General features: G+C 38.4%; 1 pseudogene; it reads right to left on the bottom strand.

Annotated features, from left to right (window-relative positions):
• Positions 1-1,784: 1,784 nt before the first annotated feature.
• LOC149373078 (lysosomal alpha-mannosidase-like) lies at positions 1,785-9,024 on the bottom strand (annotated as a pseudogene).
• Between the last annotated feature and the right edge of the window lie 18,111 nt (positions 9,025-27,135).

Raw genomic sequence — 27,135 nt, 5'->3', positions numbered from 1 at the left:
CGTTTACAAAATAAGATAACCAGCAAAGGTCCAGACTCGACGTCCCAAACTATCGAGCCTCCCAGGATGTTCGGTCCGTTTAACGACGAGGAGCGAAAGGAAATTTTGACCAAGTTTTACGATCAGGTAAAGAGCAACTTGGAAAGCATTGTCCGGCCCAATGGAAGCAAAGAGTTACCTGCGAGGACGTGTGCCGACCTCTTTGCCGCTTTCCCCCGAAAAACCTACGGGTTAGAGAAATTTCTAATTCACGAAAATCTACTTTGAAAAAATGCTATAATCATCAAAATACAAATACCCATACAGGAGAGTATTGGATTGATCCGAACGACGGTGATCCTCGAGATGCGATACTAGTACGTTGTGACGCCGAAACGCGCTCGTCATGTATTTTGGCTAGTCCCTCGCGAACAGTGGAAATCAGTCACGAGGGCAGTGAATCCGAAATTTGGCTCAATGAAATCGACAGCGCGTCAAAGGTATAAATCGAAAATTTTACCGATCACCATTGACGGTTTGTACTTCGAATTTTTTTTTTTCAAATTTTTTTTCATACAGATAAATTACAATGCGGACAGCAATCAAATTGGTTTTCTGCAATTACTTTCTAAAGAAGCCGAACAAAGTATCACTTACAATTGTAAGAACAGCGTCGCTTATTTCGACATTGAGCGTTAGACTTACAGAATACTAATAAAATAACTGGGAAGATTCGATTTTGAGGGGAGAAAATAACGTTAAAATTCTTGTATATTCATTTGGTACTGTAAAATCATACACATCATCGATCAAATTTAAACGAAATTTTTTAAAATGGATATCAATTAATTTTTAGATCATGACATAGCTAGTAATAAAGTGATCTACAATAATTATTTTGAGCCACCTCTAATGAAAGCATTTCTATTGATCTGTATTTTCTGTTGGCAAAAGAATAGTAGTGAAACGACAGACTATACACCATTTGATTTGATTATTATCTTTGATCCAGTGATTAGAGCGGAGAAACGTTATTTTAACTGATATTATGGAAAAATCGTAAAATAGTTCCTAAATATTTACATTTTATAAAAATACGTTAGACATACATTTAATAGAACTATGATTCAAGTGCGAGAATTCTAACATTTTTTGGCAAGTGTTTTATGAGTAGTAGCATATCATATGTATTAAATTGTTAAACAACAAATAAAATGTGTAACGAAATGTGTGCCAAAGGGGACTTTTTAAAGACATGCCTACACAAATAACAAAATATTTTTCCAACATTTTTTACCCCTTAGCCTTCGTAAAAGTCGTAGGATTTTTCACAAATACATTCGTATACTTACATAAAAAAACCTCATCATTTAAATAATCAATGTTCAATCTAATAAACATATTTATGAAGTATTAGAAACGTAAAATAAGTAAGCAATTATATTTAACTATGTTTATTTTAATTTCAAAGTAAACCAATGGCCTTTACGCTCAATCTGTGACGCAAGAGATGTAGAAAATACTGCCTATATATTAACATTAAAGCGATTATTATCTATTGTACTCTGTGGTATAACAAGTAAAAAAAGTTACACGCAACTAAAAACAAGGTTTATTTTTTTTCTTAGAATGATTTGAAATAAAATAGAATACTTTTATAATTTATGAGGACTACATTTATTGAGCACATACAATAATATACATTCGTGACAAAAAAATTTACTTCAAACATTTTCTTCATTAATATATTACTATTGGTCTTTATAAATGTGTTATCGCACAAAGTTTAATACTCCACGATCTCATTAAGACCCGTGTTTAAGTTTGACGACAAAAGTCCGAATTTCCATTGGTTTCAGTAGTACCACGATAGAATTACTGGAGGCCTGCACTTTGTCCGAGTCCAAATTTCCAGTTTCAACGTTATCGTCCGTCCCCGACGTCCACTTCAATCGCTGCTCGTCTTTCAAAAACTGATTCGCACCAAGAGTCGTTTCTCGCACCCAATCCACGGAAAAACTGGCGAACAGCTCCTATCGGCAAAAACAATCCACAACTCAAGAATGTATCAATGGAACCAATTGTGATCAATAAGAAACATAATAGGTATTACTTTCAAATCGACTTGGGCAACTGTCGAGTACAAGGAAGTTTTGCCATTCTCAAATATGTGCTCAAGTCGCAGTAGAACTTCCCCATCCTTCCAAGGCTCGAGAGTCAGAATACGAATGTTTTTAGGCAGCAAAATCGTTAAACCGTCGCCCTGACGGATCGAGGAAAATTTTGAATTTATTTAGTTATTTTAAAACTCGAGTGATACCTGATACGATAAATTTGAAAATGGTAATTCGAATGGCAATGCTATCAAGTATTTATTAAATACAAATAACTTTCGACGTTACGACCCATACACTTATATATAGATAACGAGGCCCTCATCAGGTAAAAAACTTAATCGTCACACTAGTGACTAAGTGTAGTACGCAAGATGGTAAGGTAGCGAATACATTGTGACGAACGTCGAAAGTTATTTGTATTAATATATACTTGATAGCACTACCACCCGAGTTATTATTTTCAAATTTAAATTCTTCAAAAATACATGCCGAAGTACAGCAGGGAGTGACAAAATGTACAACCTTCATTTTGTAAAGTTGATTCCAGTCTTGAAAAGAACTTGTCGTGGGGGTGAAAAAGAGCCAAGATCCAAGGGACAGTTCAATCGCTTTCTCTTTTTCTTGCAAAATGAGCTCGTCCTTGTCCATCAAACTGCCGGTCAGCAAGTAATGTTTACCTCTGACCACAAGGCCCGTTCCGTACGCCATTTCGTTCAATATTTGATTGAGGCGGTTCATCTTGTCGTGATTGGTTAACCTTCTGTGAAGCTGAAACACATTTTGGCGAAATTCAACGCGTCAGTTTTACCATTTGGGGTGACTTTTTCGTTACCATCAACTAAATTTGTCCTCGAAACAAGCTCGAGCCACCCTGTGGCCTGTCGGTCAACACACTCACACGTAACAACTTCCTCTTGTCCTCGATGGCGATTTTCGTTGGGATCGGGTAATAGTTACCAGAAACTCGTTCCTCCAGCCAAACGTTTATGTGAGGGCGCTTGTTGAGCTTACGCTGAATCATCTCCCTACCATTGCTGTCCGTGTAAAATGTCCTTCTGTTCACCAAGTTCGTAAAGTAATTGCTGACCACTTTCTTGCCGCCTATCATCTTCGACAAGCTGTACAAAATAATTTTATAATACGTATAGAGGATGAACTGTTTTTTTTTTTTTTTACAAGTAACCATTAATATATGAAATTACTCGATGGGCACAGGTCCGATCAGCCAATGAAATTCCACTTGACTTTTTCCCTTGTAAATTCTAACTACTTGGCTCACCCATTCATTGACTACTTGATGAATTTCCTCGACCAAAGGTCCTGCCGGCATTTAATTTTTGAAAATGGTACAATCGAGACTTAATGGCATATTAGCAGTGTCCCATATGACATACCTTTGAAGATCTGCGTGGAGTTGGTAACATTTAAAATATGGGTGATGCTGCTCTTTGGTCTTAAAACATACAGCCCCGACGATCTGTTGGCGATCAATGCGTTGTTGCCCTCCGCAGCATCGTAATAATGAAACGATTGTCTGATTTTCAGGCCCCTTGTCCCGTGAGTCATATTTATCAAGATTCTACCTTTCGCGTTGGCACTTATGTTAAATAACTTAAATACAACGTTTATTGTTTATGGCATTGCAAAATGATATTGGAAAAAGTAATGGTCAACTTTTTACCTCGGAGCCTATAAATTGGGAGCCATTAGCCGGTTTTGGGTCGTTTGGCACGAAATTGGGATCGGACTTTTTTTGGTAAACGTAAAACGATTGGAAACCAAGCGAGAAAACATTTTCAGCTAGGAAAACCAACTCCATTGTTGCACTGCTGACTCGACCGGGGATCGCTTGCACTTTGTCTGGAATTGGCACCATTTGAGTAACCATATCGTTCCCTACAATTAAAAAAAAAAAATCCCATCAATCGATTAATAATTGGGTACATTTATGTATTTCAAAGGTGACTTGGACTATTTCCACTGGATTAATCAAAATAGCTGAAATTTTCTAACTATGTAAATGAGGTATGCCTCATTCATTTACGATAAAGAACACTGGGGTTAACCACTTTACTTTTAAGAAAATCACTATTGAAAACTCACCAATTTAACAGACAGTCTTACAGAATTTGTTACTAAAATGACGCTAACTCCAAAAGTAAATGACAAACCTCTGTAAATAAAAACTGTATTTGTACCTTTTTTTTTATTAGTGATCTCTTAGAACTGTGAAAATTATACGTAAACCACTTAGATTTTAAGAAAATTTAGAGAAAAGTGATTTATCGTCTTCTGCGCATGCGATGATTAAAGTGGTGAGTTTTTACTATTTATTTTATTGATATTTTATAACTTTTTAGGCCATTAAAACTCTTGAAATTGAACGCGTGATTCATACATTCAATAATCATGACAATGGACAAAGAACATTTTTCGTAATCAATAAAACCTCAAAGGGCCCCTCACTGGGTACGGCACCAAACGTTCAAGCCACCTTTATTATTGACGCACCAGTAAAGTCTTTGACCCCGTACACCAAATTCTGAACCGGCACTCTGATGAACTGCTGGACCATTTGACTGGTCGGATTGTACACAGTGACAACGAATTTTCGGTGATTGGAGGAATAATCACAGGCGCTAATGTTGAGAAGCAGACACGAGTGGAATTCCGGCGCATTTGAAATTTTTTTTTTCAATGCCCAATTGCTGAGAACAAAAGACATGTATATTTTTCAAACAGCTGATATTTTCAAAGTGCATGATTATTATTATTTTAGAGCTTCAGAGGCAACGTGCTCTTCTTTGGAAATACTGCGATGTAACAGTTTGGCATAGTCAAACGCAACATTTTGCATTGCAGTGCCCGTAATGGCGTCATGATGCTTTAACACCCCCATTGCCTCTCGGAAACGTTGCAGCTCTTCGGTATCGGGCAGATTCGCCAAGACAGATAATTGCTTCGCCACCTGGAATGACAAAAAAAAAGATAATCCAATTTTTTTTTGCAAGTTGAAATGGGAAATTCATTAAAGCCCCGACTTGCAAAAAGTTATTGCCGAGTCTTTCGAAGTACTTCAGTGCCGGTCTGGACGTATAAAAACCGGTCCAAAATGAATGTTGGTCGAAAGAGTAGGGGAACATATCGCCGATTTCAACAGGCCATCTCAAATCGTGCTTGTGCAGTGCCCGCAAGTAGCACGACGGAGTTGAGTGAAACACCTCATAGTTGTCTCCTTCCTTACTGTTTATGTACCTGAGTAATCACGCAAATTTGTTTCAACCGTATACTTCGGCATGTTGTTTTAGAAAAAAAATTTGAAACCAACTTGATGAGTTTGTCTATGTTGGCGAACCACAGCTCAGCGTTTAAGTAATGATGTGTCCGTCCCATTGTAATGATTATATTATTGGTCTGGTACATCGTAGCTTGTTTCGAAGCAAAATGTAGTAGTTTCTCTGCCTTTAGTCAAATAAATATCTTGTACAATAATATATTGTTCCAAAGTGATGGCATGAAAAATTTTCGCTTACTCTGTCATGTACGTTGTAATTTACGTTGTTTGGGTCATCGATGATGGGCACGCGATTGCCGCAGAAAGTATCAAAACAAAAACCAGGTGGGGTGAAAAAACGGTAGTACAAAATCATCGTAAATAGATTGGCAGATTTACCTGAAATTCATTTTTATTTTCATCAATCCTGGTTTTTCATTGAAATGAAAATTTTTTGATATATACATGAAAACCCGTATAAAAAAAATCTTACTTTTTAAAAGTATTTATGTTGCACTCTACGTGGAAAAAAAATACAGTCTTATAATCTTTTAAAGACATAGGACTTTTATGTATAGAAAATTACGTCATCCTTTCAATTCTAAAATTAGAAAGAAAATGAGTTTTCGATGGAGGTATGCTAAACATTGCAAACAGCCGTACAAGAAAAAAGTACGACTTCACTTTTCCGGTGCAAGTAGCCGGAAGTGAAAATTGTACTTCCCCTCTGGGAATGAAAGTAAACCACATACCTAGACTATCACTGCCTTTCCAGATGAATTCGGCAGTTTTATTCCACAAGCGGGCCCAGTTGTACACGTAATCGATTCGACCAACGAACATTCCATCAAAACCCATTCGAGCGAAAATGGAAGCTTGTTCGCGAGAATGTCCGAAAGGGTCAACTTGCCATCCGACTCGAAGTCGCCCACAAGAACCAAAGGAGTCATTTATTCGCCTTTAAAGGTAAATAAGTTTATATTAATCGCAACAATAAATCATTCAATCCAATTGTAAGCATACCTGAAGCCCCAAGTGTATTGATCAATCAGTGATTGGTAATTTGTGGTAGCCTCGTCGTTCATACTCCAACCACCACCAACTATTTCAAATCGTCCTTCGTTGACCAACATTTTTAACTTTTCTCTCATAGTGTCGTTTCGATTTTTCCACCACTTCCATAGCATTGCCATTTCGGCAAACGCAAATCTAATTACAAATCGATTTGTCATCATCCCCCAGCGATAATTAACAATAAAAGTTTTTTCCATTTACTATTATTTTCTGTTTCTACAATAACATTGGCGTTGAAAAATATATATGTAATAATAACAACTGATAATCAAAAATTATGTATAACTTATGACATTTTATTACTTGTCTCAAATACGGACTTTACAATTCTCATTATCGGTTGTTATTTTTCGCTGAGATCGTCAGTATGGTGTAATGGTATACATATTAGTTGTCAAAATATTGATTTGAAAATACCTTCTTCCTGGATTTTTTAGGAGCGATTCAATGACATTGTCGATCACGTATTGCACCCCTGAAATTAAAATATTTTTTTCTTACTCGCTAGCAAAAGGGAGGAGTACTTCACGCTTAATGTAAGGTAAAGACATGTTTTTCATAAAATATGCCACTTGTGATATTCCATTTAATTTTCCTTCCTGTATAGATGAATAATCAATATTATTTACAAAGTATGCGCAACTTTTATTTATATCTTACATTTGTTGTATATTACATCGTAGGTTAAGTACAACCAGCCCACTTCAGCGTGAGAATGAGCCACTAAATGCAGTACCGGTAATGGTGTTGTGATTTTGCATCAGTCCCATTGCTTCTTTGTACGTTTGATATTCTTCAGAGTCAGATGAATGTGTGAGGACCGAAAGTTGTTTGACCACCTATTTTTTCATTTTTTTTATTCTTTTATTAATTGAAGGTAACATGGAGAGTATAATACATGTCATGACTTTTGACCTGTAAAAAATTATTTTCCAGTCTCTCGAAAAATTTCAATATAGGCCGAGAAGTGAAGAAACCAGACCAAAAAGAATGGCGATTCCAGGAGTACGGCAAAAAAATCGTCAGTTTTGACAGGCCATGAAATGTTCAAGTCATTCAAAGATTTTAAGTAACACGAAGGCGTGGAATGAAAAATATTAAACTGGTCGTTTTTTTTCTCATTGATATATCTAACAAACCAAACGATAGATTAGTGTTACGCTTTAGTACCACGTTATAGTATCAATTAAAGATACACCTGATTAGTTCATCCATATTACTGTACCACAGCTCAGCTTCTGTGTACTGTAATTTATCTCCCATCAGAAATTTAATATTATCTGTTCCATACGATAAAGCTTGTTTTTTAGCATAAGTTAATAGTTGCTCTACCTTTACCCATCATAAAAATTTAAAGTATACAATGAAACAATTTTAAAAAAATGTTTAAAAACCTGTAAATCTGATGTTTACCCTCTTATCCACGTTATAGTTTAAATTTCTAGGATCATTTATAATTGGTACTCTTTCGTCACAACGAATAACAAAGCAAAATCCAGGTGGTGGTGTAAAGCGGTTGTATATTATTAACGGGAATAAATTGTTGGACTTGCCGAAACGAATGACCACCAAAAGTTATCGGAACACAATTTAATAAAAATAATAAAATTTCCTACCTAAACTGTTACTTGTTTTCCACATAAACTCGGCAGTTTTATTGTCGAGACATGCCTTTTTAAATTGATAATCAACTTGACTAATAAACATTCCATCAAAACCCATTTGCGAAAATAGCGATGCTTGTTCCCGAGAATGTCCAAACGAATTTACTTGCCAGGCAACCCTTGGACCATCATAATTACCAATCATATATTTTACTCTCCTGGGATTAACAGTTTTACTTTATCTTTTTTTTTGTGGCTTTAGAATTTATCTATGATAACGGAAACTCAAAAACCTGAAGCCTAAAGTGTACTGGTCTATGATCGATTGGTAATAGGAAACAGCTTCGTCATTAATGGTCCACCCTCCACTCACAATTTCAAACCTGCCGTCGTTTATTAATTTTTGTAACATTTCCTTTTTAGTTTGATTTTGACGCTTCCACCATTTCCATAAAACAAATGTTTCAGCGTAGACAAACCTAGCAAAAAAATATGTTTTAATTTCTTTTAATTTTTTTATGCAGTTTTCTTATTTATTGCCTTCTATTTTGATGCTTCGTCAATGATAACATGACACTATCAATAACAGCTGTAAATGAATTTTTAAAAAAGTTAAAGGAGTTTTTTTTATGCACTAAGTAGTTGAACTTCAGAATAAAAAGTATGTTTGATTATGCACATGAAGCCAACCAATGTTACTCTCAGAATGCGATATCAAATGTATGTTTAGTTTATGTGGCTGACTGTTTGGGCAAGTCTGCGTATGGTTAATAAAATTTTTTTTATGGTAGTATTTATCTAGATCACAACATTATTTAATTTGTATCATCCAATATATTATACTTACATTAGGCCCTATTACAGGTATAGGTTTTTCATATTTTGATGACAAGAGTAGCCATATTCCAAATCCTACGATGACAAATGCGGTACCAAATATAAATAAAAATAAACTTCGATGTGTTTGCAATCTCATTTTAATTTTAATTTGTTACTAAATAGTGAACGAAAAATTGGTTAACTGAGAGAAAATTTCACATAAAAATGTGCTTTTTTTCTTCAATATTGACTGAAACCTTTGCGTGTGTTTTTTAGCGGATTTTTTTTACATATTTTTATCTCAACTTGTTGAACTACGTCAGTAAACTTGTAAACAAATGTTACTGACAGAAATTATGTAAGCAGTATAACAATTTGAGATTTTTTTATTTTATGAAGTATTACGTTTTTAGACCTTTTTTTTACAATATTTTGAACTCAATTCTCAATCGATAATTAATTTACATATTCATAAGTTTCAGTTTAATGATAACTCTTTGTCTTGATATTTTTTAATTATCTTGGAAACTAGAGTAGAGAAACTTCAATATTTTAACTAGTTATTTTCACCTATTCTTACACTACGAGATTCAACGTAGTAAACTGAATATTTATAAAAATTAGCTTTACCTTTACTTATCTTTATTTAATTTTACATAATAAACTCATGACAAGCAACTGAAAAAATACTTTATTTCAAAGGAGAATAATTTATTATCATAATTGAGATACACGGGATACTATTATTTTGTTATTTATACACATCGTATTGGGACAAATTCATAGAGACGAGAGTGAATTTGATGCACATACATAGTTTTAAACATCGATAGTAATTATACATCCTTAAAACGACGATACACATTAATGAAATTTAGGGGAAAGTTTTAAGATAAATGTTCTAATTTGCATAGGATTAAGTCTTACGATCAGAGACCTATTGGACAGTTCTATACGATCGGTTTTAGAGCTATCAACGTGGGAAACCTCGTCAAGTTCCGATTTCCATTTGAGCCGCTCCGCGTCTTTCAGATTTTTATTTGCATCGAGTGTCATTTCCTCATACGAGTCCACAGTAAAACCAGCAAACATCTCCTGAAAAAGAAAAGGAAAGAAAAGAAAAAACGATCGTAAACTTCAAGACAGTTCTTACTTTGAGATCAAATTTTGCAGCTGCAGAGTACGCGTGCGTTTCGCCAGTCTCGAAAAAGTGCTCCAATCGAAGTAAAACTTTTTTTTCTGCCCAAGGTTCGAGTGTAAGAATTCTGACATTTCTTGGCAAAGCTTTGACCAGCCCATCGATCTAAAAGACCCACAGTGATGTAAAAAACAAACATTTCTACGTACGAAAATAATGAACAAACCTTCATTTTGTACTGTTTACTACAATCCTGAAAGGATGTATATAATGGAGTAAAAAATAGCCAAGGACTAATAGCAAGTTTATTTGCAAGCTCCTTTTTTTTCATTATCAAATCGTCTCGGTCCATCAAGCTACCAGTCACGAGACAATGTTTGCCCTTGACGACAAGCCCTGTATTGTAAGCTATTTCATTCAGTCCGTGTACAACAACCGCCTATGAATCTGTACTCGATCAAACGTTATAATTTGTTTATTTTTCAATGATCTAGTCGAGATATATTTTGAGTAAATTTTGTACGACCATCATTTCGATTTCTCCGTCCCTGAGACTCGAGCCACCGTGAGGTCTGTCGGGTAAGACGCTCATACGCAACATCTCTTTTTTATCTTTGATGGAAATTTTAGAGGTCACGGGATAGTAGTTACCAGCGATTTGCTCCACGAGCCTCACTTTTCAGTTCGGACGGCTGTTTAACGTACGTTTCAACATTTCACGGCCATTACCGTCGGTATAGAAATCGGTATCTATTTCAAGAATGTGTGGAATCTGCAACAAAGTCAAACAGATAGTTTGTATACTAGCTCAGGACTCTATCGCTCGGACAACGAAAAATTTATCCGTGACAAGAAAAAACAATTAGGATTCTTTCATGACAAGCTTATCTCCAGGTATTCACTAATAACACGCATAAATGGGTGAACAAGATAAACAGCATGTCTAGATCTCTATATTACTGTTGTATAACTCTTTCATATTGTAATTATTTATTTGCGTTGAAGTACAGTATTAATTGTATAAATTATACCAATTTAATCAACATTGCATATAAAATATAACTCCTATTCTGTTGAAAGTTGTCCAAATTAAATTATTCTAATATTTCAACTACTCGCTGCTACATTTAATGATATTTAAAGATGTAAAAAATAAAATGCATAATTCCACAACAAGGTCAAACACACATTAGTTGATACCGACAATAACTTGTATACTAAAGAATTTCTCGTCAAACAATACATTTCATTATTTTCTACCTCTTTATGATGGTAAAATACCTTAAAGCAACCGACTCGGATTATTTGTCCTTGAAAATCATTTCTGCGCTGATCAAAAGTCAGATTAGTTGCCCCTAATCCTTTTTTTTCATCCCAAGTTCCAAAATGACTTTTAATCAATTCTCGATCCCTTGCAATTTAGTAAACTTCGCTAAGCTCTCGAGCATTTATACCCGTAATTTTCTGCACTACGAGAAAAAGGCAGTTGAAAGGAATGTAGTTGTTGGAGAAAAATTCTTCAGCTTTTGTTTTTTCACTCAAAAAAATCATCCATTGAATGTTGTCCGTTACAAACCACAAGGATATTTCCTAAAAGCGTATCGCACACTCAATTACTGTGATTACAAAAGTAGTATAAAAACGTACAAATTATAGTTTTTATGTATACAAATAAATAAAAACTGCTTATCAAAAACTATCTTCAGATCGTGAAGTCTGAAAAGTGGTTCTTGTTTCTTTAATCAAGTTCACGACTACAAACATTTTTGATCAAAACAAAACAACCAAAATTAACATAATGCTAACTTTAAGAAACTGTTTCATCTCTTCGGAGTCATTCATTAGCACGATCAAGGTATTCTGCAATTCAGAAATATCAATTTTCATCTAGAGAAAGAAGTATCAGAGAACGTTGGTGGCATATAAATATTTTAATTAATGATCAGTGATTATTACGAAAATCATTAAATAATTCTAGTATGATTGTCTGTCAAATCATGCATGTATTAGATAAACTGAATGCATAAAAATGATGGTTCTTTTTCGAGTAGAAATTTTTATGTTTTACCGAAATGAGAATGTCATATATAATTCATTGCAAGGCCATCATCACACGTAACAGCGCAATGTATAAAATATTTTTATGCTTGCAGAGCCCAAAGATTTTAATTCAAGGACTATCTTGTGCACAAATATACAAATAAAGCTGTTTTTCTTCTTATGGACTAAATAATCAAGTATATAATCACTTTCATACGCAGCACAAGACAAACTTGACTTTTTATGCTAATAATTATTTTTACCCCGTCAAATAGTATTGTAATGCGTCCAACTACTTTTATTTTTAATTAAAAGCCACTGTGTACTGATAATGCCTGAAAACGATCTCGGTGATCCTTTTTAAAATGTACAATTAAATAATATTAAATGTTTTGTTCAAAGATTTTTTTAAAGTCAAAAAAATGTATTCAGTTGCTAACTAAAAGTTTTGTTTCATTACCCTTGATTTAAAGACTTCTATCTGATTAAAACATATTTTTACCATCGGCAAATAGATTTTTATGGTATAAATAAGCATATTAAGCACGTGGTATGGATTGAAAAAAAAAAATTGCAAAAATTTGGGTGCGCACAACCGCGCTTGAGCCAGGTATTAGCTGACCTGTCATCCCTAGTAGTTGTTATTACAATCTTCTAACACCCTAAGTGAGGCTCCTGGCTCAGTTTCCCTATCCTACTTTATATCTGACCCTACAACCCCTCAATGTGCTACTTATGATTCTACCTTAGATCTAGGTATTAACTCTACCTTATTTCTATTTTTCTTATTCTATCTCACACCTATTTTTTTATTCTACGTTATTTCTAATTATTATTCTAATTATTCTACCTTAAGATCTACTCTTATTGTTATACCTTACATCTAGTCTTACTACTCTACCTTCAATCTACGATTTTTAATTCTACATTAAAATCTATTTGCTTACTGACTAAGGCTTATAGATTAATTAATTTCTACCCAACACCGCTTAAAACTACGTCGAAGGTTGGTCTCGAACCCGGACCTCCTGGCAACTCAATATCTGATAGCTAAAGCTTTCATACGCATTTAACCACGCAGCTACTGGGCTCTTGCTGCCCGGCTTGTTTAATAGTAAATTTTAATCATTAGTTTGGTATAGATAAAAAAATGCCTGTAAGTGAGATACTTGTGTATGTGTTGATTGCTTGGCGTATCGGTAAGTATATCTATATGCCCGACCAACTTGACTGTAATCGGTTATACAGATATACTGATATCATGCTAGGCCCACATAGTTATCAAATTTCTCGTTGGAGGGCGCCGTTTTTGCAACGCAATTGAGGCCCAGCTGACACATAATGATGTGCAAACGTAGCCGTGGGTGTTTGCTTAAAATAATTACAATGTATCATCTTATAATATTGTATCACACTGGAAGAAAAGTGGCAACAAAAAGCCAATGCGATGTTAAAAGCGTCGCATTTCAGATGATAAGTTTTATCTTCTACGCCCCCTGGCGTGAGAAAAACAAAGCGTCTACGTGAGTAACATTGCAGCTAATGTGCAGCTGAATAAAATTAAAAGCGTATGACGTGCGCTATTGAATGACAAATGAGCGGATATTTCGTATTTATTTGTTAAAGAAAATGAATCTTTGATCTCCAACTGAAAATTTACCAAAAACTGGCGCCTCACGTGTTTTGTTGGTATAGCAAGTGCATTTGTCGGTCAGCTGGATCCCTAAGTGTGTTGAGTATACCTATACGTACGTAATTATTATTATATATTATCATAACAACTCGCCGCGACGATGCGCTGGTATATAGATATACAAAACTCGATGGAAATCTGACCGACCGACTGAAAAATGCTAATGATACTAATTACCAGGTCAGATTATGTTCATCACTAATTATTTTTCCACACTATAGATGGCATATAAGCTTTGCTTTGATAAGTATAAGCTCACTTGTAAAATAATAAAAAGTGTTGTTCTGCACACAGGATATAGTATTGTGGTCGTTGTGAACGATGACGGTTAATCAAGTCCGAAAGAGGCTGTTTCGAATTAAATGTACGTGTATGTGTATACACGACGAGGCTTGAGCACTTGTCCATTGTAACGTGTATTTACGCGCCTCCGCTGTTCATCCGTACCTACATATTTATATCATCATCATCATCGATAGGAAGTTGAAAGTTTGAAGATCAGTCAAATGTGCGTATTGTGTAAATACATTTAGACGTATCTTCCCCATCTACTACATCGTAATCCATAGGCTCGAGAGGGTTCAAGCACAATTAAATACGTACAAGAGGTGCCACTTTTTTCTGTTTTTTTGTTTATTTGTTTCTCGTTAATTTAATTACTTTCATCTTTTTTTTTTCTCATCATCAAAGTAGTCAATTTTTTTTTTCGACTCGTCTATACATGCGTTTTTCTAAACAATCACGAGATGATACGGTTTACAATATATGGCGTAGAAATCTCCATTGTTCTTCAAGTTACTGGAAAATCTAGTGATTGTTTCTTTCCCGATGCCATCACTACAATTATTAATTCAATGAGACATTTGGCTGACCCAGTTGTTGATGACGTGATGAATTTTTTCAACCAAATGTCCTAAAACAAAAAAAGGGCCTTACAAGATATAAATGTAAAAATATAACATCGAAATCATTGCACGTGTACTATAGCGTCGGAAAGACTGTCATGTATTTCGAGTTGCGATGGTCGTGTTGCACAACTGATTGTTGTACATGTTTCCAACATTAAAACTCCCGACGGTGTACGACACGATCTGACAACGCTACACTATAAAATACTGCCTAATTAAAATAAAAATATCTTACAATAGGCGACGTTACGTAGTCAAAATTAGTAGTTGTATTTTTTAAATTACTGTTTGACGAGTAAACGTTCATATGTTACACGATTCATTTATCTAGAAGCAGTTGTGTTTTAAATATTATTTGAAAATGTTACTGAAAACTTTCATAAATATGTATACTAACTGCACTTTATATTTTTAATATTTATTTGTTGCAAAAAGATTTTAATATTTTCAACGTGTTACGAAATGCAAATAGTTTAAAAGTATTTCTAGAATCATTTACATGATGTTTTCTCAGTAATTAAAATTCATACAATATTTTAGAACCGCATCTATGCTGCTAAAAAAAATAGGCGATGTAAAAGATTTCTTTCATCGACATTGCAATAGTTTCTTGGAGAAAACTTTGTATAACTAGTTAAAACAAGTTGATTGTATGGTTTAGTGGAATTTTTTATGAATCACTTGCGCATTGAATTGCAGGAGTAATTTAAATTAAAATAGATGATCATGAAAATAAAATAAGAAATAATACAAACATAATTAAACCTACTTGATATTTTTATACTCTAAAAAAATATATTCACGCCAAAGACTTAATTTGGTTCAAATGGAGACAATATAAAATTTCACTAAGTTTTTCAATACATCTTGCTTTAATTATATTACGTCGCTTGGATTTCAAAAAAAATTATTTTTGAACTACCGCTTATTCGTTTAACGATATTGCATTAAGTCTAAATATTAACAAAATGTGTTACCCAAATGTACCCGACTGTCAAAATTGCCGAACTTCTTGTCACAAACAAAATCACAGAGACACGACGCACCACCTGTATATACCTATACCAAACCCATCAACCGAGAATCTGCATGAAAGTAATAATCCAACTCACGTTGCAATTTGCAGAGGGAAGGGAAAAAAGAAAAATTCACACGCACAACACAGAGAGAGAGAGAGAGAGAGAGACGGCTCAGCTGGTGGGTGCTCTCGCCACGAGGTCGGTGCCGTGCATCCCGCTATAAATAAAATATCAGGTGTATAAATATATACATATATAATTAGAAGGAGCGCGAGAAAGACGTGGCGGGACGGGAGGAGGGGTGGGAGATAAAGATTGAGCCGCGGGCGACCAGCTTGTAGTTTTGTCGGTTGCAAAAGATGCGGCCCGTGTCTACCGCGCGCTCACGACCCGCGACAACGCCGAGAAAAACCGCGAGGTGATCGCCGATTCCGTCGCCACCGTCTTTTTTAAATCATCCCCATCGTCGTTCAACCCGACCCCAATTGCGCCCCCCGCGCCGACGACACTCGAGCAGCCCATGGCTGTGGATACCGATTACGAGGATTACCCGCCGATTCGCAGGCTCCAGGTATACACACTTTAGTCATTTTTAACGGGCCCACGTATATATACTTACGTTGTTGTTGTTGTACATGCATTATTGTCAATCAGCTCTCTCATCTATAAATATAATATATATATACGTAAGCTGACGCGGGCTTGTGTGTATTGTACTTTTACTTCTGATGTGTGCGTCGGTATAAGTAAATATATGTGCCGATGTTGACGAGAGCGACTCGCGTGCGTCAAACCGATTTTTTTTTTTTTTCGTCTATTTTACCTTTTACATGGCCGAGCGCGAAGGAACCATCCGAACTATCGATCGAGGAACGACAACAAAAAAGTGAATTTTGCAGCTACACGTCGTATCGCAGCGTCACATATCGGTAGAAGGAGATAGATACATGTATGTAATACCGTGTGCGAGTGTAGCGACCTGTTCTCTGGCGCCTGTTTTTTCTTTTCCATCAAAAATAGCCGCTAGCCAGCGGAAAATTGTGTCATTGTGACTCTAGGTTTCCCCCCCCCCCCTATCTCGCGCTTTCTCTCATTTCATTGACGAACCGCAACAGCAGCTCTTGGAAATTCTTGGAAATTTTTCGCACGGGTACTTAATCTCCGATTGTTGCTCCACGGTGGTATAAATAATTGTAGTTTCCGAAGTAAACGCCCCATCGGGTATTTAGGGCGTTTTTTGAGATGTGTGATCGCACAAGTGACAAATGCCGTTTTTCCTCCCTTAATCGGTATAATTTACACCGTACGAGTAAAAATACTTCCAATTTTGGCGTTTGTAATTTTTTGCCCAGCTAAAAGTGTGCACTCGTGCATTGTAATCCACCTTAATAAATATACGTATATGCCATTAAATTTGTACACAATTACAGAAGGTGGTGCGCTGTCGAGTATATTCAATACACACAATATAATATAATCGTAACGAGGTACAAGTGTAAACCCCATTAGAAAACTGTACGTAATTGGTTTTCGAAAAGCGTTCTCGGTGTGGTCGTCGCCACGCGCGTCTCGGGAAATAAGCGACTCTTGGCCGGAGGGGGTTATAAATAGTATACTTCACGAAGGTTTCCACAGCGAGCTTTTACGCTTTTGCCGCCGCTATGCTGGTTTCATTCAAGAAAACCAGCCGGTTTTATTTTCATTTTAACTTTGCCACTTGTACGACCGACCGCGGCTCGTTCGCTTGACGTTGTGTACGTCTAGTTTGTTATTTATTTATTTTTTTTGGTAACCACGAGTATTCAAGATTTTTACACGGCAACGTTAAATTTTATCCCACCGAGCGAGCTGTACACTCACATTGATTGTGAAACAATCGGTCAGTCGCGGAGACTTGTTTATCTATCGCCGAGAGATAAGATAGCAATTGTTTATTATCTTTTTGCAAAAAATGTGAATACATATATATATATTACCTCAACTTATGTGACTACAGTACATTTTCGCGCTTAAGCTTTAAATTGAAAAAAATTTTAATTAAGATTTCACATGGGTCGTAGGCGCACGTGTAACAAGTCTCAACGATCGGATTGCGTGACTCGGGCACCGGCGATATTTCACTAGAGTGTTAACAATTCTAAATTGATATAGAGACCGGTACACTTGCACCTATACGTGCATATACTACTCGTTGGACGGCACATCATATTCCTCAAGGAACTATGACGCGAGTATCGCTATTTTTTCGATTGCCCGTCCATTGAAGGTAAAATCGGTAACAAAGTGTGATGCATATGCTGCTAAAGTTGTTTAAATTATTTTTTGAGAGAATTTTCAAACTTGTTTCTTTCGTTATTATTAACGTGGGTCTCCTGTGTCAAAGCTAACGATCAATAGATCGGTAAAACGAAAGGACCCAAAAATCGTTGAGTCAGGGCGCATTATATGTTGGAGCAAGCCAGTAGCTTCTCTAAAGTTCTCCCTACAAAAATACCGGACAATATGAGAAAAAAATCGGCCCTAAACTCGTACATTTTTAACATTTAATACAAAACTGGTAACAGGTACTTTCTCGTCTCTGTTTCTCTATACATCTCCGAAAAATGTATGCATCTCGCGAGACTGGTGGTTGTGCTAGCGAGTGGATAACGATAGGAAGGGGAGGTAGGTTCAACCTAAAGTTCCTCTGGCCTATCCTGTTTTAGTTTATTTTCACCACCGATAATACCTACCTATAAGCGCACAGTCACCTTGTTTTCCAAATCGTGCGGAGGATGAGGAAGGACACGTATACAGTGAAACTTCGGCGAATGGAAATTCTGCCCCGCGAATAAAGCTCGAAATCCAGCTCGGGGGACCGGAATTTCACGCTCCCTTGGCCCACCGATTTCCTGGTGAATAGTTTTCGTCCTCTTTATCCACGACCGCATCGTTCGTCCCTATATTGGCATTCGTCCCACGTATGTGCCTACACGCCATACGCAAGTTTGGGGGGGAAGAGATACACAAAGTAGGTATCCGAGGAGACGGAAAATCCTGGCGTCTTGGCCCATGTAATGTAACCTTATGTGTGCACAATAGACTCAGAGATGAGAGTGCTGTTTTACATGTACCATTCCCAAGATATTATTGTTGTTTTTTTTTTTAACAGTAGTTGACATAAATAAGTAACGCTGGATAAATTAATCGAGTGCCGGTTCAACTGTCGCAAGCTCGAACGAGATAAAAGTTGCAGACGATCGAGTTGAAATAAAAAAAAAAACACGAGAGGTAAACAAGTGGCCAACCCAAACTCGATCCCGCCCCGAGTAAACTCGCCAAGGTCGGCCCCTCCAGATAAGACATAGCCAGCCTATACAGCTAGCTACCCTCCCCGAAAAAAAAAAAAAAAAAAAAAAAAGTGGCGTAGTAAAGCCGCCGCGTCATGCACGCACACCCTCGCACTTGTTACGGAGTACCATATACCTTATATTGATCGGTAGAGTGCGAGCATGAGATACATGAGCGCGTGTGCCATGCACGCTTGGATATATGTATAGTATAGTATATTATCGCAGGGACGTATTTTATTTATGGAGTTTTTTTTTTTCCTCCCAGACGGAGGAAAAAAAGTGTTTTTTTTTTGTCCACCTCCTTTCGACGATTTTGGGAGAAGCTGGGTCAGGGGACCTTGAATTATTCAGGAAGGACGAAGAGCATGCAATTCTCAACATCGGGGAGAGAGAGGTGGTGCATATTACATTTTGCATTCCCGATACAGTATATTGATGCCGATTCGGCACTCGTGTACACACACACACACACACACACACACACACATAGGCAATGGCTTTCAAGAGTTTTATACGTATGGGGTGAGGAAAGCTTACGACGAGAATCATTATAGGTATATGCATCTCTATCTCAGGAAAGGGATGTTTAAAGCTGATTTGAAAAAGACGAATTTTGAATAAAAAATGATTAACGTATACGATCGGTTTCGCTCGAGTTTGTCGCAACACGTGCCCAAAACCACACGATCGGTTAATCGGTATGCATATATAGTATATTTATATATGCAGCTGTTGAGCTTGCAAAAGCTCCGTAAACTCCGAGTACACTCCAGCTCGGTATACTTGAAAATGCAACACATGCTGGCGCTGAACGTATAAGCAAAGGGCTGCCGTTGTCGAAAAGAGGGGATTCGCGGAGGCCGCGGAGATGAATCGGACGGTGAGTCATCATGTAGGTACCGGTGCATCGGTGGATTTCGCTAATACCGGAGCATTGAAAATACGACGACGACAACGGGAAGTATAGGTATCGTTGCGTGCGAGGGGTACATCAATGTGTGTAATTAAAACACATACACCCAACGCTTTCCCAGCTCCCCACGGACCGAAGTCAACTAATTTAATTAATTAAACCATGGACAATCGATAGCGTGCCGTTGTTTTTTCCCAAAAAAAATCATCGGTCGCAATTAAACGAGATGAAAATATAAATGATTATGTATATTGAAGGAGCAAAGCGACACTCTCTGCGTCCCTCGCACAAGACGGGGGAAGAAAAAATAAACAAGCCCGTCGACGCACCTCTCAACCTTATACGCGTAGCGCCTGATAAAAAAAAGCTCTCCACTCTTTTGCGCCGCCCAATGTGTATATACGTGCGGAGTCCTGATGGACGGAGGATAGCAGTTGCATTATCCTCGAGTAATCACGGGGACAAAGCGGGTGCCAAGGGCCGAGCAGAGGACGAGACAAAAGGGACCACGAGAACACGCACAGAGAGGCTCGATGGGTGGCTGTATAATATATGGATAGGTTGAAGAGAACCAGCCGCGTGTGCAGTGAGCTGTAAGAGAAAGAGAGGTACAATCGAGGGGACGTTTTTTTTTTTTTTTTTCATATATAGTGTTCGCGGGTTGACTGCGGAGGGAATAAATAAGTGATGAAGCTAAATACGTAATAAGATGCGCGTCTGAGAGAGAACAGCAGCTGACGGCCCGGCCGGTGTGTGTATACGACATGGATGGATGGATAAGGGGTTAAAAGGGCCGATTAGTTGCTCGTTAATCAGTTCGATGATTCGATCGTTTTGTTTATAGGTGCTAACGTGCGCGTGTGTGTATTTAGTTATATAGCGTTGAGTCGGCCGATGGATATAATATCGGCTCCAAGGGTATCGACGTATACGTATACGAAGAGCAAAGCGAGGAGTACTTACATACGCGTGGGGCAAAATTTATTTTTAGACGCGTTGAAAAAGAGAGATAGGAGAGGAGGAGGGCTTATCAATCTTGGCGTTTATATTTGGGCGGTGATGGAAGTTGACGGTATATAACCGCGTGGGCGTGCTCGAGTACACGTGTGAGGTGCGCGTCAACAAACAATGATGGTCCGTGCATTTTTTTTTGTTTTTCAACTGCTCGATTGATTCTTTAGGCGGTGGAGGACATGGCTTTTCTTTATTATTATCATGTAACATGATGGGTGTAAACACATCTGGTTCCATCATATAGGTACTCTTTGTAAAATGAAGCAACCGATCAGTTAAAAACTTCATCATTGCCACTTTCAGGATCGATTGTGTCGGGGATCCAATTGTCAAAACCGCCGATTCGACATCGATCGGCGCGTGTACTCGATACAGGACAAATAGAAACGGGAAGACAAATGGAGCACGCACGTAAGCTTTTACCCCCCCTTCTCCGCACGTGTGGTCGCACCTGTGAAAAAATAATGAACGTCGATCGGTAAGCGGAAGCGAACCCGGAGGGTCGTGGGCAGTTTTTCTCCGGTTACCACTGGGCCCTGTTCACCGCACCTGCCAAATACGACTCCGATCGATCGGGTATTTTTTTTTTAAGTATCACCGAGCGATCCAATTCTTTGAATCAAAGAAAAATTTCTTCACCCTCATTCCGTTAAATATTTTCTTATAAGTAAAAAAATATAATAATTAAACAAAAATATTTAACGGAATGAGGGTAAAGAAATGTTCTTTGATTCAAAGAATCGGGTCGCTCAGCCAAGGCACGAAAAAAAAAAAATAAATAATAATTTCAAACAACTCCCAAGGTGAGAATTGCACGACATTGCCACAGAAACTTCAGCCTTCATATAAACGACGGGAGAGTAAAATTCCAGGATCGATCTGATTAGCGCTCAAACGGAGCCGAGGAAAATACGAGCCATCCCTCGGTTATACCCACTCCCCCTTGGTTACCCTCACGCAAACCTTTCGGGAGCTACGTAATCATCATGTATATGTATGTCTTCCAAAGACACACTCGCTATAGTTTCGTCGTCGCGCAATATAAGCACACGCATGACGATCGAGAAAGCAAAAAATCACAATGAGAGAGAGAGAGAAAAAAAAAAGAATTAAAAGAAAAACTCCTCCCTTCTTGCTCTGCAGGATGTATGTGTGTATATATACAATAAAAACAAAGTGCGCGGGCGCGTGCGACTGCGCCCATCCGAGCTTCTTCTTTCCACCCCCCTCGATATCTCGGTGTGCCGGTGTAGCACGATCGCGTGCCGGTTTTGTTGCGTGTATTCCACATCAGGGGGGTGAGCGCGCGCGTGTGTAAAAGCCCTCGTCTTTATAGGTATACGAGGAAATCCGCAAAAAATATCCCGTTTTTGTCCCCCATTTTAATGAAAAATAACATTTTCTTTGAAGCACACCCTCTATATAGGGCTCATTTTATTCGCGATGTCATGTACATTTTCAACACGGATTTTCAGTGAGGGTGACAATGCTATTATTATTTCTATATAAACATAATTTTAACATGTAAATCGTGGAAATAAAACAATGTCACTCTCCGTGTTGAAAAATGTTTTCCTCGTAGTACGTGACAACAACAAAATATTTTGTGCTTAACAATGTGCTTTTTTTATTAAAATGGGGAACAATTTTGTGGGATAATTTTTGATATATTTTGTAAAGGATGTGCACTTTTCCAAGAATAGCTAATCAAGTTCAAACACGCATCGCCCGCCTAACTAAACCACTGTTCCTCCAAAAATGCGCCCATAGAGAGTTGACTTAGTTTACCCGCTGAAATTGAGACTTGTATAATTTTTCCCTTTTCCATCACCGCGTAGGCGTGGTTGTAAGTACTTTTTTTTCCAACTAAAAACCCATTGCTAGTCCCAAGGGGAGTCGAGCTCTACCACGCGCCTATCAATCTCTATGAGCTCTAATAAGAGATTCTACGATTCGGCATCCTTCAAATCGAAGTCACGAATGTCCTCACTTGCATCTGCACGTGTAACTTGAATGACGGTAAACTTGGGTACAACTTTTGCGTGATAGGTGCACATTTCAGGGAGAACCAAAGAAAAGAGAAAAAAAAAGAACCCCAACAATTTTCATTCTCGGTGCGGCTATTTAATCCGCCTTGATATGCATGCTAATATCGGCAGTACGATTTACATAATGCCGTTCACCGCGTGCATGCACACACGTACATACGCGACATCGCCGATCGATCGTCTCCAAATAGAAAAAAAAAAATATATATATATCCTGCAACGTAACGAGAATAAGGGATTCTCACTGACGTTAAGACAGTAATCCCCGAAAAACACTGTGCTGATATGAAAAAAAAAAGTCACCCCTCCCCCCCTACACCTCCCGACATGGAAAAAGAGCTACACCAGTGCAGTGCATATATATGTACACAAAGGGAACTAGAGGGTGGGTCGCGGTGACGCGTACACACGGACGTCAGTGGGGGTGGAGTGGTGGCGTTGGAGCCCGTATATGTATACAACAACACACACACACGTAGGGGTGTAGAACGGGCGTCTCGACGCCCTTAGCGCAACCTACACACGCTCGGCCGAGGAGAGAGAGAGAGAGAGAGAGAGCAGCAACCGGGGAAGAAACGAACAGAAGGTTGCCGCGAGCGGTGCGTGCCGCGCCGGCCAGCCCATCATCCGTATCATACGTATAATACGCACTGCTGTCATTACATCGCGCACGAGTACATCGAGTCGGTCATTTTTCTTCAAAATTGAAATATATATAAAAAAAAAAGAAAAAGTGCAATATGCCATGATCGACCATTTTGACAACCCCTGTGGGTGATCCTCGAGGGTGTACATGCCGTGAGGGTGTAGTGCGCGATAAGCTCCGGTTGTGGTGATTGTGTTGCACGAGTGCCCCGTGTGTGTGTGTGTAGTGTGATTCGTTCCGATCCTTAAGGAAGAGGCTGGCAGGGGCGCAGCGCCGCGATGGTTACCGACAACCAGACCACCAGCCAGGTACACCCTCGCTCTACAAATTATCTTACAAAGTCGAAAAACCCCTCGATTGTCGTGCCGATAGATCTGTTTGTTTGTTTTTCTTTTTTTTTTTTTCTCCTCCGATCTCACCGTCACGTTTCACGCGTACACCTCGAGTGGTTTACAACACCGAAGGGTCGTGAGAGCTTTTTTTCCCCTCCCCCTTCGTGTCTGTCCACATTTGTGCACGCAGGGGGGCTTTCTTCCTCCTCCACTTGGTGAAGGGGGGAGTTGAAAAAAGGAGAGTCGGTGCCGGAGAGAAACATGATTATCTTTCTCGTGGGCTCATCGCGTTCTTCTTACGTCAAGGGAGGGACCGATCGTCCTGGCTTCCCCAAACGAAAACGCGATGAAAAAAAAAAAAAAAAACAAAAAAACAACGAGAGTCAACGCGTCATCTTGATCTTCCGATCAATCGATTCTTCCACCTCCATTATTTACCCTCCCGTGGCCTTAGGACCTCCAAATGGATACGTACAGCGCTCGAAATGATTTACCCGCAAGCTCCCCTGCTCCCATCGGTTACCTGCATACTAAAGGCTGTGGACGATGCATGTTGTACTTGTGTTTGTTGTACCCTGTGGGATTCCATATAATGATAACACCAACAACAACGGAGAGTCGATCGCAAGTGTATACGTGGTATCATACACCGGCTGTGGGAAATATGTACAAGTGCTCCCTGTGCTGTGTGTGTAGGCGTATACATATATATCATGTACAGCACAGCCGGCGGATCGAATTCAGCCTCGGCGCCGTCGAGGGGCTCCACTGACGCGCTCCAGCTCCCTCTTTCTCTCTCGCGGTCTTTCAGGGGTGTGGAACCTACTCGAGGGTGGAATATATGTACATGGTACACTAGAGAAAGAGAGAGATAAATACGTGTACACGTGTGTACGTGTGTGGGCGTCAGTGTCGAGGGGAGGGAAAAAATATCCAGGGGGTGGCCAGGAGATGCCGGCTCGTGACTCGTTTTCGCCAAGGTGGACATCGAAGTGGAACAACAGCGATGGCTTTTTTTAAATTTTATTTTATTTTTACCAGGGACGACGTTTGTTTCTGGACGTAATTTCCCCACGCGACAAAGGTACATCCACGCGAAAGTTGAGTTGAATGTCATATTTTGGACGATGATATACTGTTGAAAAATAATAAACTACATCTTCATCAATTACTTTTTTTTTTTTTTTTTTTTTTTTTTTTTTCATATTCCCCTAGAAGAAAGGGATACCAGATTCGTACGCGCAACAAATATGTGGGTATCGATCACGAGTGAGCGACCGCATATTTTCATGTACACGTACACCCCCTTAAAGATAAAATGAAGGTTCGACGAGTGACATGCGAGTGTTGTCATTTTTGTTGTGCAATCTTTTTTTTTTTGGGGGGGGGGGGAAATTATACTCTAAAAAAAAATTGTTTTCTTTTTTTCTTTCTCCTCTTTCCGAGTTTAAGTAAACCCACATTGATCTACAATGTACATAAAGAACCTCAGCCAAGTTGGATTCCTCGTGAACCCCGTACGGGATACATCATGCATGTTATCCGGTTGGTTTGCCATCTTTGAATTCGCAACGTTTTTGCTTCCGTGATTTTGTTTGTGAAAAAACATCGGCAGCTCCAGTAGACCCGGTAAAACCCCAGTCTCCGGTGCGTATGAAAAATACACGCAGCAAGTAGACAACTGCCAAAAAAAAAAAAAAAAAAAAAAACAATAGTCCAAAAGGAGCACACGCGCGTGTGCTCGATTGTGTAATAGTCACTACGGATAAAAACACATATATGTGTGTGCACATGTACATGATGGAGGAGAGGCGAAATATGCGCCGACTTGGCACGAGTAGCGCGTTGTTCCTTGTTTTGGTCTAGTTCGTCGGGACCGGGTGGACGATTCGACGCCACTCCTCCACACACCGCTATGGCCTCCTTCGTTTTTTGTTTCCCTTCATCCCCCTTGGCTACCGCTCTTGGCTGGGATGAAAATTTTTTTCCTTCTCTCTCTCTCTCTCCTCCATCTGTTTCTTCACTGCTAGCTTGTAAGTATATACGTCATGCTGCAAGCGACATACTTTTCACGCTTGCTCGAGTGGCTGGATGGGGTATCGGAGAGGGGACTCTCTATTTTCTTCCAGGGGGTGGGTTTGTCTTCCCTATGGGGTAAGAAACAACGCGAGGAGGGGCGGCAGCCGATGGACAAACACGGTAATCAAGATGCCGGCACTGTCTACGTAGAGGCAAGCTTGAACGGACTCATCCCCCCCCCCCGTTGTAGGCGTAACTCATTTTCTTGATGGGTCATTTTCATCCGATCGATCGAGCGTGTATTATGTACGTGGGTGCGCATTTTTAATTACTCTTTTTCTCGAGGGTCCATTACTTTTCGAAGGTTTACGGTGCGCTTGAACGATATACGTATGTGTTTGTACAAGAGTGGCGTATGATTTATTGCCACATGCAGAGAGACCGATTGCCAGGTCTATTAACACTCGTAGGAAATTTATGAGCACGAAAACAAACGTTACTTAAGGTTTGGTTGAAAAAACAAAAAAAAAAATAAACAATTTATTTTCAATTCTGTCCTACGTCTTGTAATCGTACAAGTTTTTTTTACGCTTTTACGCTTCAATGACAACCGATGCTGTCCGATACGATCGATGAAAGACGGAGTAAACTGATAACAAAGCACACGGGGCAAAAGGGTAAACATTATTTTGGAAAAGTAAAATTTTCTTTCATTTGACGTTTTTGCGAGTCTTGCCTGCGTAAACGCCGATAACGATAGTGTTCAAGGGCCGTTTGGGTAAATGTTATATCGGGATTTATCGCCAAGAGGTACTCCACGCGAACGTCAAGTGTTTTCGCGTGGCTATCTGATCACGTACACTTTTGGCGCGATTGTCTTATAAATTTGCAACAACTAATATCTAATCATAATTGTTTTTTAATTGCGTCGCGTTTAGTTGGAAACTGAACGAAAAATTTTTCCATACAAAAAACAGAAAACAAATATTCAAGTATGGTTTGATGCTTTTGAAATTACAAATGGCACTATGTATTGACTAGAAAATATTCCCAGAGCAAATGTCTGCAAACAAAACAAAATTTATGCGAAACACTTTGTCTTGCATGTGACTATTTAAATAACAGAATTCAATTATTATTCTAATTAACAAACTTATGTGCTACAA

Source organism: Copidosoma floridanum, unplaced genomic scaffold (assembly GCF_036245765.1).
Source record: "Copidosoma floridanum isolate Cflo_tuat_1 unplaced genomic scaffold, Cflo_Japanese_pri ptg000043l, whole genome shotgun sequence".
Lineage (NCBI taxonomy): Eukaryota > Metazoa > Arthropoda > Insecta > Hymenoptera > Encyrtidae > Copidosoma > Copidosoma floridanum.
This window is presented reverse-complemented; position numbering and strand designations above follow the sequence as displayed.